Source organism: Pituophis catenifer, unplaced genomic scaffold (genome assembly GCF_029215685.1).
Source record: "Pituophis catenifer annectens isolate HBS135680 unplaced genomic scaffold, rPitCat1.0.hap2 SCAF_3, whole genome shotgun sequence".
In the NCBI taxonomy this organism is placed as follows: Eukaryota; Metazoa; Chordata; class Lepidosauria; order Squamata; family Colubridae; genus Pituophis; species Pituophis catenifer.
In genome coordinates, this window is record NW_027256883.1 from 12,604,727 (window position 1) to 12,621,992 (window position 17,266).

General features: G+C 46.1%; 1 protein-coding gene across 2 annotated transcripts in view; it reads left to right on the forward strand.

The window, feature by feature from the left end:
* The first annotated feature begins 1,039 nt into the window (after window positions 1-1,039).
* Window positions 1,040-17,266, forward strand: part of CYRIB (CYFIP related Rac1 interactor B) — a 121,410-nt gene continuing 105,183 nt past the window's right edge. The window contains exon 1 of one of the 2 annotated variants that reach the window (XM_070942016.1): window positions 1,040-1,124. The gene's annotated coding sequence lies outside the window, so the exon portion shown is untranslated. The remainder of the gene's footprint in view (window positions 1,125-17,266) is intronic. The other variant, XM_070942020.1, reaches the window with a different exon arrangement.

Genomic DNA, 17,266 nt, shown 5'->3' on the forward strand with positions numbered 1-17,266 from the left:
CTGTGTCTGTCTGTCTTTCCTTCCTTCCTTCCTTTTCTTTCTCTCTCTCTTTCTTTCTGTTTGTTTGTATCATTGTTTCTCTCTCTCTCTCTCTCTCTCCCTTTCTCTCTCTGTCTTTTCTTTCTTTTTCTTTCTTTCTTTCCTTCCTTCCTTTTCTTTCTTTCTTTCTCTCTCTCTTTCTATTTGTTTGTGTCCTTTCTTTCTTCTCTTTCTCTCTGTCTCCCTTTCTCTCTCTCTGTCTTTTCTTTCTTTCTTTCTTTCTCTTTCTTTCTTTCCTTCCTTTTCTTTCTCTCTCTCTTTCTTTCTGTTTGTCTGTATCATTCCTTCCCTTTCCCTTTCTCTCTCTGTCTTTTCTTTCTCTTTCTTTCTTTCTTTCTTTCCTTCCTTTTCTTTCTTTCTTTCTCTCTCTCTCTCTTTCTGTTTGTTTGTGCCCTTTCCTCCTCCTTTTTCTCTCTCTCTCCCTTTCTCTCTCTTTTCTTTCTTTCTTTCTTTCTTTCTCTTTCTTTCTTTCCTTCCTTTTCTTTCTCTCTCTCTTTTTCTGTTTATTTGTGCCCTTTCTTTCTTTCTTTCTTTCTTTCTTTCTTTCTTTCTTTCTTTCTTTCTTTCTTTCTTTCTTTCTTTCTTTCTTTCTTTCTTTCCTTTCTCTGTGTCTCTCCCTTTCTCTCTCCCTTTCTCTCTCTCTCTTTCCTTCCTTCCTTCTTTCCCTCCAACCTTCCTTTTTTCTTTCCCTCCCTTCCTCCCTCTCTCTCTCACCCTCCCCATTTTCTTTTCCGCCCTCCCTCCTTTCCCCGATCCCTTCCTTTTATAGCTGTCTCTCGCGGGCGCTTGCTACTCGCCGCCGCCACCTCTTCCTCGTAAACCTGTAGCAAAGTGACGTTAGGTCGTCGACCAACCCGGAAGCTCCGCTTGCCTTCGCAAGAGGCTGCAGGAATCTGGTTCCCCTTTTCTTTCTCTCTCTCTCTCTCTTTTTGCATTTTGGGGTTTTTCCCCCCTTTTTCCCTCCTGGGGCTGGTGGCGTGTGTTTGTGTGTGTGTGGCGGCGGGTGGATCTCCAAGCAATAGCCCGCCTGCTTTTTCTCCGCCGAACCTGGTGCGAGGGATCTGGGCGCCCAGCAGCAGCGAACGGTGAGTGGTTCCCCCGAGCGGCTTTGGAATCCGGGGCTGATCCGATCGAGGGGCTTCCAATCCGATGGCTTTGGGCGTGGGTGGGTGGGGTGGGGGGCTGAGGAGGAGGAACCCCACTGCAGTGGGGCGGAGGCGGGGATGTGGGGTTGATGCCTTTGGGGATAAACTCCCTCTTTCTCTTGCTTCATTTCATTTTAATCTTAATTTGTTTTGCCCGATCGCCTTCCTTCAAAGAGAAGGGAGGGAGGGAGGGATGGAGAGATCCAGAAAGGGGCATTTGGCGACCAGGCGCCTGCAAAGAGGGGAATCCAAAGGGGGAGCCGCCTTGCCTCCAAGCGGGACCCTCGCTCCGCTCCGACCCCTTGTGCTTTGTGTCCGATCCCGCTTCTGGAGCCGAAGCCCCGCTTTTTTTTTTGAATGGGGCTCGGGCTGGCTCCGTTTCCTGGCCATGCTGTGAGCCGAGAGCTCCAAGAGACCAGCGCCGCGCCTCGCTCCGATCCCCCCTATGCGCGCCGCTGGCGGGGCGGAGGAAGAAGGGAACGTTGCCCGCCTGCCTTGCGCTCCGCACGCGGTGGGGTTGGGTTGAGGGGGCTCCGGTGGTCGTCCGGATCCGGTCCGGGATCGGGGCGTGTGGGGGTGGGGGGCAGAGCGGAGAGGGTTTCTCCGTGGTCCGGAGGGAGCCAGGCGCAAAGGTGGGCGATGCTTGGGTAAAAGCGGCTCGTTCCGTGCGAATGAAGACAAGGAGGGGTGCTTTTTTGGGGGGCGGGGGTCGCAACGCCCCCCCCCGGGGAAAGGTCCATCATCTCGCACCGGGTGTGGGAAATTCCTCGTTTTGGGTGGGAGTGGGGAAGGAAGGATCCCCACCGCCAAATGGGAGAGGATCTGGGGATTTGGGGTAAATCTGCAGGGGGGGGGTTCTTTGGATTCGATCCCCACCCCCGTTCAGCAATCGGATCCGGTGTGTGTGTATAGAATCGGTTGTGTGATGCCTTTGGGGTTGTTTTGACGTGACAAAAGCCCGAGCCACTCAAGGAAGCAGCCGCCGCCGCATGGTGGGCTCAGGGGTTGTGTGAATCTAGCGCCCTGTAGTTAGGGAGGGAAAAGATGCCTGGCACGGAGAAAAGGGTGAGTGGGTGGGCTCAACATTGACCGGTTGAGCTGCCTTGGGTTGGGGGAAGCTGAGCGGCATTGGGATGAGGGTTAGGATTTGGGTGGAGGGTGGCAAGAGAAATCCTATGGCTGTGTGTTGGATAGAAGGTAGAATACGGCGTGGGAAGGGATCCTAGAGATCTTCTAGTCCAAGGGTTCTCAACCTTCCTAATGCCGCGACCCTTTAATACAGTTCCTCATGTTGTGGTGACCCCCAATCATAAAATTATTCCTAAAACCATTGAAAATATGTGTTTTCTGATGGTCTTAGGCGACCCCTGTGAAAGGGTCATTTGACCCGCCCAAAGGGGTCGCGACCCACAGGTTGAGAACCACTGTTCTAGTCCAACCCTGGGCTCAGGAAGGGAAACCCTATAAAGGAGAAAGTGCTTTGATTATTTTGACCAAGAAAAACTGTATTGGAGACACTTCTGGTGCTCGGTCTTTGCTTGTTTGAATAAGCAGAAGTAGCAATGGTAGACTTAGATACCGCTTGACCGTGCTTTTACAGCCCTCTCTAAGCCGTTTACTGAGTCAACCCAACAATCTGGGTCCTCATTTTAGTAAGTAAGAATTTTGTAGAAACACAGACTACAGTGACTTACGAGCAGTAGTCTTTGATTTACAACCACAATTGGGAATAGAATTTCTGTTGCTTAAACGGGAATTCTATGGGCATGGGCCCAGAGTACTTGCAGGACTACCTCCTACCGGCCTCCCACCGCCCAGTGCGCTCACATAGGACTGCCCTCCTCCGGGTCCCATCGGCCAGACAGTGTCGGCTGGCGGCCCCCAGGATGAGGGTGTTCTATGCGGTTGTACTGTCCATCTGGAATGGTTTACCCACTGGGCTCCGGACGGCCCCCGACCTCCGCACCTTCTGCGCTGACCTAAAGACATGGCTCTTTCTTTTTTAAATTTTATATGCTATGTTTTATCTTGGCTGTACACCGCCCTGAGTCCCACAGGAGAAGGGCGGTATAGACATAAAATAAAATAAATAAATAAATAAATCTGCCGTGCATTTTAATTTGGGGGATTTGGGGTTTTTAAATCGGATTTTAACATTTTAATTCTATTTATTGTTGGGTTGTTTTATTCTGTGAGCCGACCCCCCAGTCCCTCGGGAGAAGGGCGGCATATAAATATGACAATAAATAAATAAATAAATTAAACAAAGCGGTTCTTAAGAGAGCTGTGCCTGATTGTATGACTTTTTGTTTTTTTGCGACTGTCGTTAAATGAACCACGTGCTTGTAAAAGCCAAAGCAGGCTTCTCCCGTTGACTTTGCTTGTCGGAAGCCGGCTGGGAAGGTTGCAAACATTGATCGCATGACCCCAGGATGCTGCAACCATCGTAAACACATGTCAGTTGTGACATGCACCTCAATTTTGATCACATGACCACGGGGATGTTGTAAGTGTGAGGACTGGCTGGAAGTCACTTTTTTTAAAAGTGCCCTTAGTAACTTCAAACGGTCACTAAACAAATGTTGTGAGTCAAGGGGCTACTTCTACAGGTTTGGGCCAAGTGCAACCAGACTTATTCCCAAGGCAATACTGTGTTTCCCCGAAAATAAGACCCTGTCTTATATATATATATTTGAACCCTGAAATAAACGCTTGGCCTTATTGCCATGCACTCAAAAAGCCCGAATGGGCTTATTATCAGGGGATGTCTTATTTTGGGGAAAACAGGGTAGCTATCTACTTTGTCATATCTATTATCATATCTGTGTCATCTATCTATCTATCTACCTACCTACCTACCTACCTACCTACCTACCGTGTTTGTCCAAAAATAAGACCCTGTCTTATATATATATATTTGAACCCTGAAATAAACGCTTGGCCTTATTGCCATGCACTCAAAAAGCCCGAATGGGCTTATTATCAGGGGATGTCTTATTTTGGGGGAAACAGGGTACACTTAGATATCTGCCTAGATTTGACATAAATATATATTTTCATCAGGATTGGAATCGGTTAGGCAAGAATCCCCAAGAGTTCAAGAAATCAAGTTAAGTGATTTTTTTTTCTATTGGGAAAAAGTGATGAAGCGATAACGAAAGGACTCTAGAGGCTGCAGAGTGTCAAAAGCACTTCCTGTATGAAAAACGGGGCTCTTTTCACCCGTCTTTCATGTTTCGCTACTAATTATGTTTCTCTACTAAGTAATGGCATAACCTGGTCATCTCTTCGCATCTGGGTCGTAAGTCTCTTTTTCAGGTAGGTCATAACTGGGAACTGTTACTAAGCGACCGATTGTAAGTCAAGAAGTTCCTCTAAATGAGTTTCATTTTAAGTACAAGGCTAGGTTTTCCCCTTAAGAATGACTGCAGTTGTTAAGTTACTAACCCGGTTGTTAGTAATTGAACCTGGCTTCCCCATTGACGTTGCTTGTCAGAAGGTCACAAAAGGAGATCCTGTGACCCTGGGATACAGAGACGGTCATAAATGTGAATCAGTTGTCAGTTGTAAACAGGGTGGATTTGATTTAAATCGAGTTGATTTAAATCACAATTTAAATCATGATTTAAATCACTAGTAAAAAGGCTTGATTTAAATCAACTCGATTTAAATCATAATTTTTAAAGAGCAGCTGTCATCTCTGCTCCTCCTTTGACCCACTGTTGACTCACCGACAGTCCCAGTGTTGCAGAATATACAGCCTCATTAGCTACATAACTAAGCTCCATTTCATGCTGAATAAACTAAATTATTTATATATCTTAAATAGAAAACTATCTTACGATAGATTTTTACCCCAAAAGTTTTTTTATTAAGATAAATCTGATAAAAATCAAAAAAATCCGATTTAAATAAAAAAAAAAACTGATTTTTTTTATTTTTTTAAAAAAAATCATGGATTTTTATCCACCCTGGTTGTAAACATGAGTCTGTTGCCAAGACTCTGAATTTTGATTGTGTGACTATGGGGATGCTGCAACAGTCATAACGGTCATAAGCAGGAAAAACATATCACCTATGCCAGAGCCACAGGTGACACAGGAGCCATATCTGTGGGCATGCAAGCGTTGCCCTAGCTCAACACCAGCGTGTATGCGCACGCTGGCCAGCTGATTTTCAGGCCTTCCAAGCCCACCGGAAGTTGGGAAATGGGCCGCTTCCAGCCTCTGGAGGGCCTCCGGGGGCGGGGGGGAGGCTGTTTTCACCCTCTCTAGGCTCCAAGAAACCCTCTGGAGCCTGGGGAGAGCAAAAAACAGGCCTACCGAACCCACCGGTAACCTTTTTGCCGTCACATGCCAAAAGCGGGGGGAGGAGCGCAGCGGGGTCATGCGCGCATGCATGGGGGAGCAGGATGTGTGGGGCATTGAATTATGGGTGTGGGCACGCGCGTGTGCAAACACCCCCCCCGTACTCCCCCCGCTTTTGGCACGCGATGGCAAAAAGGTTAGCCATCACTGACCTATGCCATTGTAACTTTAAACGGTCACTAAATGAACGGTTGTAAGTTGAGGACAACCTGTATTGAAATTTGCATGGTGAGCGCTACACTTTTGGTAATGCATTCTGATGGGGCACCCAAGTATGTAAGAGGCGAGGCTTTTACAGGTAGTCCTCGACTTACAATCACAATTGAGCCCGAAGCTTCTGTTGTTAAGTGAAACCATTTGTTAAGGGAGTTTTGGCCCATTTTACAACCTTTCTTTTCTTTTCTTTTTTTTTTAATTTTGATTTATATGCCGCCCTTCTCCGAAGACTCGGGGCAGCTTACAATGCGCTAAGCAATAGCCTTCATACTTTTGTATATTTATACAAAGTCAGCTTATTGCTCCCACAAACTGGGTCCTCAATTTACCTACCTTAGAAAGGATGGAAGGCTGAGTCGACCTTGAGCCTTGGTGAGATTCGATCTTACTTTAATTGCAGACAGCTGGTGTTAAATTACAGTGGCTTTGTCTGCAGAGCTATCCAGGCTCTTGCTACTGTTAAGTAAATCACTGCAGTTGATAAGTTAGTAACCTGGTTGTTGAGTGAATCTGGCTTCCCCACTGGCTTTGCTCGTCAGAAGGTCAGATAAAGGGGATCATGTGACCCTGGGACACTGCGACTGTCATAAATACGAGTCGGTTGCCGAGCATCTGAATTTTAATCACATGGTTATGCGGCTGCTGCAGAGGTCGTAACTGTGAACAAGGGTCGTAAGTCACATTTTTCAGTGCCGTCGTAACTTCGAATGGGCACTAAATGAACTGTTGTAAGCCGAGGACTACCTCTATCATGCGGTTGCCCTGCACATTTCATCGTTTTGACAAAACATCGGGGGTGGGTTCTACTTACCTTTACTACCGGTTCGCAATGGGATTGCCCACGCGTGCTCGTTTCGCTCGTGCGCGCGCCTTGTCCGCATGCGCAGATCGCCGATGACGACATCCGGGGTGGTGGGCGGGGCCTCCCGCCGGTTTTACTACCAGTTCTTGCGAACCGATCCGAACCGCGGGCAACCCACTACCGCAAAACATGATTACTGCAGCTGCTCCTTTGTATATATAAATCACTCCCAAAAGCAGCATCCAGCAATTCTCCTCCAGCTAAGGAAAGGCATCCCTTATTCTTCTGTTGAATGCATCATTGGTGGCAGCTACATTTTATTTATATATCAAATTTAGAAACCTCCCATCTCCATCACAGAGCGAGTCTGGGCTGCATGCAAATAGAACATAAAACACATAAAAGCTATATATACAAATATTATGTTAGGAGGCCATTAAAGCAAGAGTAGAAAGATTTAAATGCAAAATTAAAAAGGCAGGGAAGAGTCTTTAAGGTGCTAACCAGGGGTGAAATCTGAACCGGTTTGCTATCGGTTCGCTGGCCGCGAATGTGCATTGCGCACCAAATGCATGCTTGCATGCACATGCGCAGTACACACCAAACATGCAGTGCGCGTGTGCACACATACACAGTACGCACCAAAAGGAGGCTTGGGAACATAAGTAGAACAGGTGGGTGGGGGAGATCAGCTATGCTGTGCGAATTAGCTTCGCAAGAAAGCAGAATTTCCTGCTTTCTAGCAAAGCTAAACCACGCCACACAGCTGATCGTCAGAAATACCAGTTCAGAGGAACTGGTATCTTTTTTTTAACTTTTTTCGACTGAACCGGCTTTTTTAAACTACTGGTTCGCCCAAACCAATAGTTTTTATCACTACTGGTTTGCTCAAACCAGACCGGACCGGTAGCATTTCACCCCTGGTGCTAACCAGCCCCATGGCTGTGTGCTCGTCTGTTGACCCCAAATGTGTCAACAAATCTAGGTCTTTTCGGTATTTCTGAAGGTCCAAGAGGCCATTCGACTTGCAGCCACAATGGAGCCCAAAATTTCCATTGCTCAGCAAGGACAGTTGTTACGTGAGTTTTGCCCCATTTTACGACTTCCCTTGCCACAATTGGTACGCGAATCGTTGCCGTTGTTAAGTTAGTAACCACAAGGTGGTTCCGTGAATCTGACCTCCCCATTGACTTTGCTAGTCAGAAGGTCGCTAAAGGACCCCCTCTTCCCCAGGACACATAAATACGAGCTGGTTGGCAAGCGCCTGAATTTCAATCACCTGACCACAGAGATGCCTCGACGGTCGTGTGACAAATGGTCATGTCCCTTTTTTTTCAGTGTCGTGATTTTATACGGTTATGAAATGAATGGCTGTCCATCGTTCTGTCAATGAAACGGTATAAGGCCGTGATGGCGAACCTATGGCAGGCATGCCGGAAGTGGCATGCAGAGCCATCTCTCCGGGGACGCGAGTTGTCGCCCGTTGCTCTTCTGGGTTCCAGCGCGCCAGCCAGCTGGTTTTCTCGTGTGCAGGAGCGCTGGAAACCAGGAGAGCAGTCTTACAGTTTCTGGCACGCGTGTACATGTGAAGACCAGCTGGCCGGTGTGCCTGTGCATGCTGGAAACCGGAAGATCGTCTTCCTGGAGCACGCATGTGCACCAGTGGCTGCTCTTCCAGTTTCTGGGACGCGCCCCCGTTTCGGCACTTGGTGCCGAAAAGGTCAGCCAATACGGATATAGGGTTTCCTGCCTAAGGAATGGGTTAGACTAGAAGACTTCCAAGATCTCTTCCAACTCTGGTTATTCTATTCTAAGTAAGGACTACCTGAACATGGCATATACCTTTTAATAGGCTGGGTGTGGCCAATAGTTTGTTGACGTGCAAGCTGGGTATCTGGATGGGAGATGGTGGCTTGTGTAAAAACAGCAGGAAAATGCATAAGGATAAAACAGGGTTTGGCATTGCTGGTGGCCTATTGGCCAAAATAGACCAGGTTTTCAGGGTACCCTCCTTGCTACGAGCAGACGATCTGCATGTACTATGAAAGAATAACCTAGTTTGAATGGGGGCAAACACAGGTAGATCTGCAGAATTCAGTGGTGGATTTCAATTTTTTTTACTACCGGTTCTGTGGGCGTGGCTTGGTGGGCGTGGTGTAGGTTGGTGGGCATGGCAGGGGAAGGATACTGCAAAATCCCCATTCCCTCCCCACTCCTGGGGGAAGGATATTGCAAAATCTCCATTCCCTCCCGACTCCTGAGAAAGGATACTGCAAAATCCCCATTCCCTCCCCACTCCAGGAGAAGGATACTGCAAAATCCCCATTCCCTCCCCACTCCTGGTGGAAGGATACTGCAAAATCCCCATTCCCTCCCCACTCCAGGAGAAGGATACTGCAAAATCCCCATTCCCTCCCCACTCCAAGAGAAGGATACTGCAAAATCTCCATTCCCACCCCACTCTGGGGCCAGCCAGAGGTGGTATTTGCCGGTTCTCTGAACTACTCAAAATTTCCGCTACTGGTTCTCCAGAACCTGTCAGAACCTGCTGGATTTCACCCCTGCTTTAGATGTATGGACTGGTTTCCTGACTCCCTGAGGGCTCTTCATCCACCATTTTACTGCAACATGGCTGGCTGGGGAATTCTGGGAGTTGAAGTCCATACATCTTAAAGTTGCCTAGTTTAAAAAAAAACACAGCCCTTTTTAGACTTACGAGCCACATTCCAGCCCCAAAACCTCTCTGTCCTTGTTTGCGGCTGTGAGGAATGGAGTGGAAAACACAATCTGTGACTCCTTTTTCTCAACAGATTAGTCTGATAAGGGTGTGTTCGATACAGCTCAAGATCTCGCTGAATGAGTGGGGCTGGTTCGGTAAGGAAAGTTAAGACTTTAAGGCCGAGGAACTAAAAGAGGCTTGAAGACAATGGAGAAAAGGAGAAAAAAAAAAAAAAGAACTTAGCATGACTCTTGTGGACTTTAATTCAACCTTTCTGAAAGCTGTGGGAACTGGGGACAAATGCATTTTCTGTAGGTGTATTTTAAGCTCCAAAAGGGAACACAACTTGGCTAATGGTAATTTTTTTCTTTTAATTTGATTTATATGCCGCCCTTCTCCGGAGACTCAGGGTGGCTTACAATGCGTTAAGCAATAGCCTTCATACTTTTGTACATTTATACAAAGCCATCTTATTGCCCCCCACAATCTGGGTCCTCATTTCACCTACCTTAGAAAGGATGGAAGGCTGAGTCGACCTTGAGCCTGGTGAGATTTGAACTTGCAGTAATTGCAGGCAGCAGATGTAAGTGGATGTTAATAACAGTGCTTTAGTCTGCTGAGCCACCAGAGCTCCTAATTGACACTGGCTGGCTTCATATAGTGCCCTAAACTATAATGTTCGGTTTTGGCCTAAGTGGGGAGGTTGGATTTAGCCAATTGGGGCTTGGAGTCCATGGTGCTCTCTGAGCTTGGTTATATTCTTGCAGAGATTTCATTACCTAACTAGGTAATATCAATAGTTGTTGGCACTGATGAAGATGGGCCCTATCTAACAAAATGAAATTCAATCTAGAGAAAAGTAAGAGGCAAAAAAACCAAAAGTACACATATAGACTGGGTAAAACCAGGCTCAATAGCAGTAATAGTATAACTGTCTGGTTTGGCTCTGCAACCCAAGATAGACTTCAGAGGATAATTAGAACTGCAGAAAAAACAATGACTACCAACCGGCCTTCCATTGAGGACCTGTATACTGCACAAGTCAAAAAGAGGGCTCTGAAAATATTTACAGACCCCTCATATCCTGGACATAAACTGTTTCAACTCCTATCCTCAAAATGACGCTACAGAGCACTTCACACCAGAATAACTAGACACAAGAACAGTTTTTTCCCTGAATGCCATCACTCTGCTAAACAAATAATTCCTTCAACACTGTCAAACTATTCACTAAGTCTGCATTACGATTAATCTTCTCATCGTTCCTATCACCCATCTCCTCCCACCTATGACTGTATGGCTGTAACCTTGTTGCTGGTATCCTTAAGATTTCTATTATTTCCCTATGACTGTATCCCTATTAAGTGTTGTACTTTATGATTCTTGACAAATGTATCTTTTCTTTTATGTACTCCACAGCGTATGCACCAAGAGAAATTCCTTGTGTGTCCAATCACACTTAGCCAATAAAGAATTCTATTCTATTGTAACTGTGAGAGGGATCTTGGAGTCTTAGTGGACAACCAATTAAATATGAGCCAGCAGTGTGCAGTGACAGCCAAAAAAGCGAATGCAAACCTAAGCTGCATTAACAGAGGAATACAATCAAGATCATGTGAGGTACTAATACCACTCTATAAAGCCTTATTAAGACCACACTTAGAATATTGCATCCAGTTTTGGTCACCACACTATAAAAAAGATGTGGAGACTCTAGAAAAAGTGCAGAGAAGAGCAACCAGGTTGATTAAGGGACTGGAGACTAAAACATATAATGAACAATTGCAGGAACTGGGCATGGCTGGTCTAGTGAAGAGAAGGACCAGGGGAGACATGATAGTAGTGTTCCAATATTTGAGGGGCTGCCACAGAGAGGAAGGGATCAAGCTATTTTGCAAGGCACCTGAAAGCCAGACAAGGAATAATGGATAGAAACTGATCAGGGAGAGATTCAACTTGGAAATAAGGAGGAACTTTCTGACAGTGAGAACAAACAACCAATGGAACAGAAGTTGCCTTCAGAAGTTGTGTTATATTCCCCTTCCTTTTCCCTTTCATGCTAATTTGCATTTTAATGTTTGCATTTAAAATTTAATAAAGATATTGTAAAAGGAAAGAGAGAGAAAAGGGGCGACAGAGAGAAGGAGAGAGAGAGAGAGAGAGAGAGATGCAAACAATTCTAGCTCTTGTAAAATGTTTCACAAATTCATGATGCTCTAGGAAACTGGGGATATGAGTTTTAGGTTTTACCTAGTTTTCCAAAGGACGCGTAAAATTAAAACATAATTTGTCAGGGGAATTTTGACCTTAATTTTTAACTGAAATCTTCCAGGCCATCTATAGTCGTTACCTGTCGTTTTGTCACATGCTACCTTAAATCTATTAAGCAGGATTGATTAGCACAGAGTTCCTTCCCAGTTATTAGAGACTTTAAGCCAAAGGTTTCTTCTGTCTAAGAAGCTGGCGACAATTATCCAAGCGTTAGCATCCACCACATGCCCTAGCTGCTTTTATCGTAGGCTGAGCTGGTTAGATTTCGTCTGAATAAAAAGCAGATTATCCTCTTTATGTCAGACCAGATGCTGGGCCCGGGATTTCCCGTCTCGCTTGCTCGCTTATCGAAGGATGCATCTGTCATAGGCTGAATTGTAGCCGCTAAGCGATTTCGCGGTTTAGAAAGGGGTTGGCTGGAAAGAAAACACTGGATGGATTCATAAGAGCCGTGGTGGCACAGCGGTTAGAGTGCAGGTACTGCAGGCTACTTCTGCTGACTGCCGACTGCCTGCAATTTGGCAGTTCAATTCTCACCAGGCTCAAGGTTGACTCAGCCTTCCATCCTTCTGAGGTCGGTAAAATAAGGACCCAGATTGTTGGGGGCAATAGGCTGACTCTGTAAAACTGCTTAGAGAGGGCTGTAAAGCACTGTGAAGCGGTATATAAGTCTGAGTGCTATTGCTATTGCTACAGTACTAAAGTATCATGTTGGCATTTAGGGCCTAGTAGGAATATGCTGTGTGTGCTTCGTTTAATAAATGAATCTTCCACCAATTTAGCAATACTGAGATATTGGAAGACTGCTATCATGTCTCCCCTAGTCCTTCTTTTCATTAAACTAGACATACCCAGTTCCAGCAACCGTTCTTCGTATGTTTTAACCTCCAGTCCCCTAATCATCTTTGGTGCTTTTCTCTGCACTTTTTCTAGAGTCTCCACATCTTTTTTACATCGTGGTGACCAAAATGGGATGCAGTATTCCAAGTGTGGCCTTACCAAGGCATTATAAAGCGGTATTAACACTTCTTACTTACTTGTTGTTTTTATGCTGTTTTACATTGTGTGTCTTACAACGTATCTAGAACCCAGAGTCAGGTTCAGTAGCATCAAAATCGAACGAATGAAGAATGAATGAACGAACAAACAAACAAACAAACAAATGAATGAATGTCTTCTCCTGGGGCCAATCTTGGGGAAAGAATGTGCTTGCTTTGAAGAGTTGAGGGCAAGCGTTGTCTTCGTATCCTTGAAGCACCTTCTTGAATCACACCCAAAGCACTTTGTAGGGGATCTACAGGAAGCAGTCTGATACCAGTTGTGTAGCAAAGTCAGTTTGTTGAGTCATGGTGTTGCCATCGTTAAAGAGCAGTATTGCAGGCACATCTTCCCACAGCCTGGAGTTCGATCCTGACTGAATCAAGGTTGATTTTAGCCTTCCATCCTTCCAAGGTCGGTAAAACGAGGACCCAGATAGTTGGGGCCAATATGCAAATAATGCTTCTACATTGTAAAGCACTATGGGATGATAAAAGGTAAAGGTTCCCCTCGCACATATGTACTAGTGGTTCCTGACTCTAGGGGGCAGTGCTCATCTCTGTTTCAAAGTCGAAGAGCCAGCGCTGTCCGATGATGTCTCCATGGTCATGTGGCCGGCATGACTAAACGCCAAAGGCGCATGGAATGCTGTTCCCTACCCACCAAAGATGGTCCCTATTTTTCTACTTGCATTTTTTACGTGCTTTCGAACTGCTGGGTTGGCAGAAGCTGGGACAAGTAATGGAAGCTCACCCCGTTATGCAGCACTAGGGATTTGAACCGCTGAACTGCCGACCTTTCGATCGACAAGCTCAGTGTCTTAGCCACTGAGCCACCGTGTCCCTTTATCACCCCTTCATTATGGGGTGATAGAGAAGGCTAAATGTAGAATGAGACAACTTGCTGCGGCCAAATTATCACAGCATGACAACTCGGCATGGGACAATTCAATGCAGGATAACTCAAGAGAGGGATAAATAGAATTACAGCTCACCCCAGCCTTGAGGACGTCTAACTTGAGACTGTTCTTTTTTTTTTTTTTTTTAATTTGATTTATATGCCGCCCTTCTCCGGAGACTCAGGGCGGCTTACAATGCGTTAAGCAATAGCCTTCATTCTTTTGTATATTTTATACAAAGTCAGCTTATTGCCCCCACAAACTGGGTCCTCAGTTTACCTACCTTAGAAAGGATGGAAGGCTGAGTCAACCTTGAGCCTGGGGAGATTCGAACCAGCAGTAATTGCAGGCAGCTGAATGATAATAACAGGCTATTAGTCTGCTGCGCCACCAGGCTCCTACTTCAAACTTAAAGCAAGACAAGGCCCGCTGCAATTCACTTGTCCCTCTCTTGAGTTGAACCCCGTGTTGAATTGTCCCATGGCGAGATGGCCAAGGGGAGTCGGCTGCAGCGAATTATCCTAAACCCGTCTAAATATTATTGCGATTGCTATTATTGGGAACAGCCTTGGAGGTGGTATTCTAACAGCTGCTTTCTGGGGTGTGCCCTGCTTTTCAAGTTCCTTCTCCCGGCTAGAGTGGCTACAAATTCCTCCCACCACGCCATATTTTCCCCCTCCACTTGCTTCCATAATCTTTTGGGTGAGCAGGCCATAGGAAAAAGTGAAACCAAGGTGATTGTAGAGAAGCAAGTTCAGCTTAAATCTGGACTGCTTGTATTTCGTCCTGGAAAATTACTACCGGTTCTGTGGGCGTGGCTTATTTTGTGGGTGTGGCTTGGAGGTCATGTGACTAGGTGGGCATGGCTAGTCATTTCTGGAAGGTCCTCGCACTTACGACCAGTCCTTGCACTTACGACCCGACTCATTTGTTTGCTTTTAACACTGATCAGCTGTAGGACGGCCCTTTGAAGCCCCTCGGCAAGAGTTTAAACAGTTTTTTCCCCTCTAGTCATCAGCTGGGACTCAAGGCAGCAATAGATTGGGGGTGGGACCAAATAAAAGGCAAGAATAACGTGGGTGGGGGGGTGGGAGGGCAGGGGGGGAGAACCGGTTTGGTGATGTCATATCGTCACCTCTACCGGCTCGGCCGAACCGGACTGAACCGGGAGGAACCCACCACTGGTGCATGTAGACACTTCAAAGCAGGGACACGAATCATAGCTCTGAATGTGGGTTGAGAGACCTAGAACGGAGACGGTGTGTTGTAATCCTGCTCAGAGTCTGCACCAATTTAAGGTTTGGATTACAATTCCCATTATCCCCAACCTGCTTGTTCGGCTTCTTTGGGAATCTTTCTCACCTTGCGTTGTTCTGTGATCACCCAGACGTCCTTCACACCACATCTTAGTATTCCAAATCATCAGTTCCAGTTATATTTTAAGACAGAAGCACCTGAAATGCTACGGAACTACAATTCCCAGCACCTGCAGTCGGCAACAGTGTTAATGGGTGTGTGTGTGTACACTTCAAAGCAGGGGCACGAATCATAGCTCTGAATGTGGGTTGACACACCTAGAAGGGAGACGGTGTGTTTTAATCCTGTGCTCAGAGTCTGCACGAATTTAAGGTTTGGATTACAAATCCCATTATCCCCAATTTGCTAGTCTGGCTTCTTTGGGAAACTTCTCTCCCGCCCAGACGTCCTTCACACCACATCTTAGCTATTCCACATCATCAGTTGAAGTTACAGTATATTTTAAGACAGAAATCTCATTTCTCCAAAGAAGGAACCAGATGATTATTCCAGACCACATTAAGTGGAAGTTTCCCCTGCTGTCAACGTGTGACTTTAGTTCCCTGTTCTTTGGTGGGTTTTTTTTTTTTTAACTGTATGACACGAAGTGATAGTAAGTGGAAACAAAAAGTTTCCAGTTTTAGGAAACGGACTTGTTCCCTTTCTGCATAACCTGTGGTAGAAGTGGGTGGGTTTCTATGAAAACACACAAACGCTATTGGTTGCAAATGGGAGGTTGGCTGGCTGGGGTATTTTCTGGGTGTGGACTTTAAAAAAAAAATCAAGATGGCGACTTTTTAAAATCATGCCTGGCAGACTGTGGGATTTTGTAAAGTGAAGGCTCATAATAATTACACCATAATCTTCATTTCCACAAACGGTTTGTGGATAAATGCATGTGTTTGCAGCCATCTTTGAAGAGGCTTCTCTCTGCCTGGGGGAGGGGGAGGGAGAGGAAGGAAGGAAGGATGGACGGACGATGGGATGGGATGAGATGAGATGGGAAGGAAGGAAGGAAAATGGGGGAGGGAGGAAGGTAAATGAGGGAGGAAGGAAAAGAAGGAAAGAAGGAAGGAAGGAACGAAAGACAATGGGATGAGATGGGAAGGAAGGAAGGAAAATGAGGGAGGGAGGAAGGAAAATGAGGGGGAAGGAAAAGAAGGAAGGAAGGAAGGAAAATGGGGGAGGGAGGAAGGTAAATGAGGGAGAAAGGAAAAGAAGGAAAAAAGGAAGGAAGGAAGGAAGAACAATGGAATGAGATGGGAAGGAAGGAAGGAAGGAAGGAAAATGAGGGAGGGAGGAAGGAAAATGAGGGAGGAAGGAAAAGAAGGAAGAAAGGAAGGAAGGAAGGGTGAACGATGGGATGAGATGGGAAGGGAGGGAGGAAAATGAGGGAGGGAGGAAGGTAAATGAGGGAGGGAGGGAGGAAGGAAAAGAAGGAAGGGAGAACAATGGGATGGGATGAGATGGGAAGGAAGGAAGGAAAATGAGGCAGGGAGGAAGGTAAATGAGGGAGGGAGGGAGGGAGGAAGGAAGGAAGGAAAAGAAGGAAAGGAGAACAATGGGATGGGATGAGATGGAAGGAAGGAAGGAAAGGAAGGAAGGAAAATGAGGCAGGGAGGGAGGTAAATGAGGGAGGAAGGAAGGAAAAGAAGGAAGGGAGAACAATGGGATGGGATGAGATGGGAAGGAAGGAAGGAAAGGAAGGAAGGAAGGAAGGAAGGAAGGAAAATGAGGCAGGGAGGGAGGTAAATGAGGAAGGAAGGAAAAGAAGGAAGGGAGAACAATGGGATGGGATGAGATGGGAAGGAAGGAAAGGAAGGAAGGAAGGAAAATGAGGCAGGGAGGAAGGTAAATGAGGGAGGAAGGAAGGAAGGAAGGAAAAGTAGGAAGGAAGGAAGGCTAACTGAGGAGATAAAGGATAGAGCTGTGTCATCTCCCCAAATTCCAAATCCACCAGCTTGAACTGTTGTCATCTCCCCAAATTCCAAGTCCACCAGCACCATGGGATGCTGCTCTTCAGGTTTCCCAAGTGGCACTATCAATGGTGGCCGAGTAATTGAAACCTGGTCTGGAAATCCTAGACTTCTGATATCGACATTATCAGAACGCTTCGTGTGACACAGAAATCTGGCTTTCCATTGATAGGAATAAAATGGAAAAATGGGAGAATGGATGATTTGAAAATATTATGGAAGGGGGCATGTTTAACTGGAGTACTGCACTTGTCCCTGTTCACAAATCACTCTAAATTAATGTTGATTTCATTAAAGCTTGTTCAATAAATATCGTTTCTACTTTCCCAAATTATGCTAACTCCTACAGGGTGATTTTGATTAGTTTTAGTTTCACACGTCAAAAAATGGCCAAACTGTATTCCGTGGGCTGTGTCATGCCCCTGTCGGAGTCTGAATCCGAAGGGGAAGATGAACAGCTGACAGAGAGCGAGAGAGTGGCTCTGTGGAAGAAACTGAG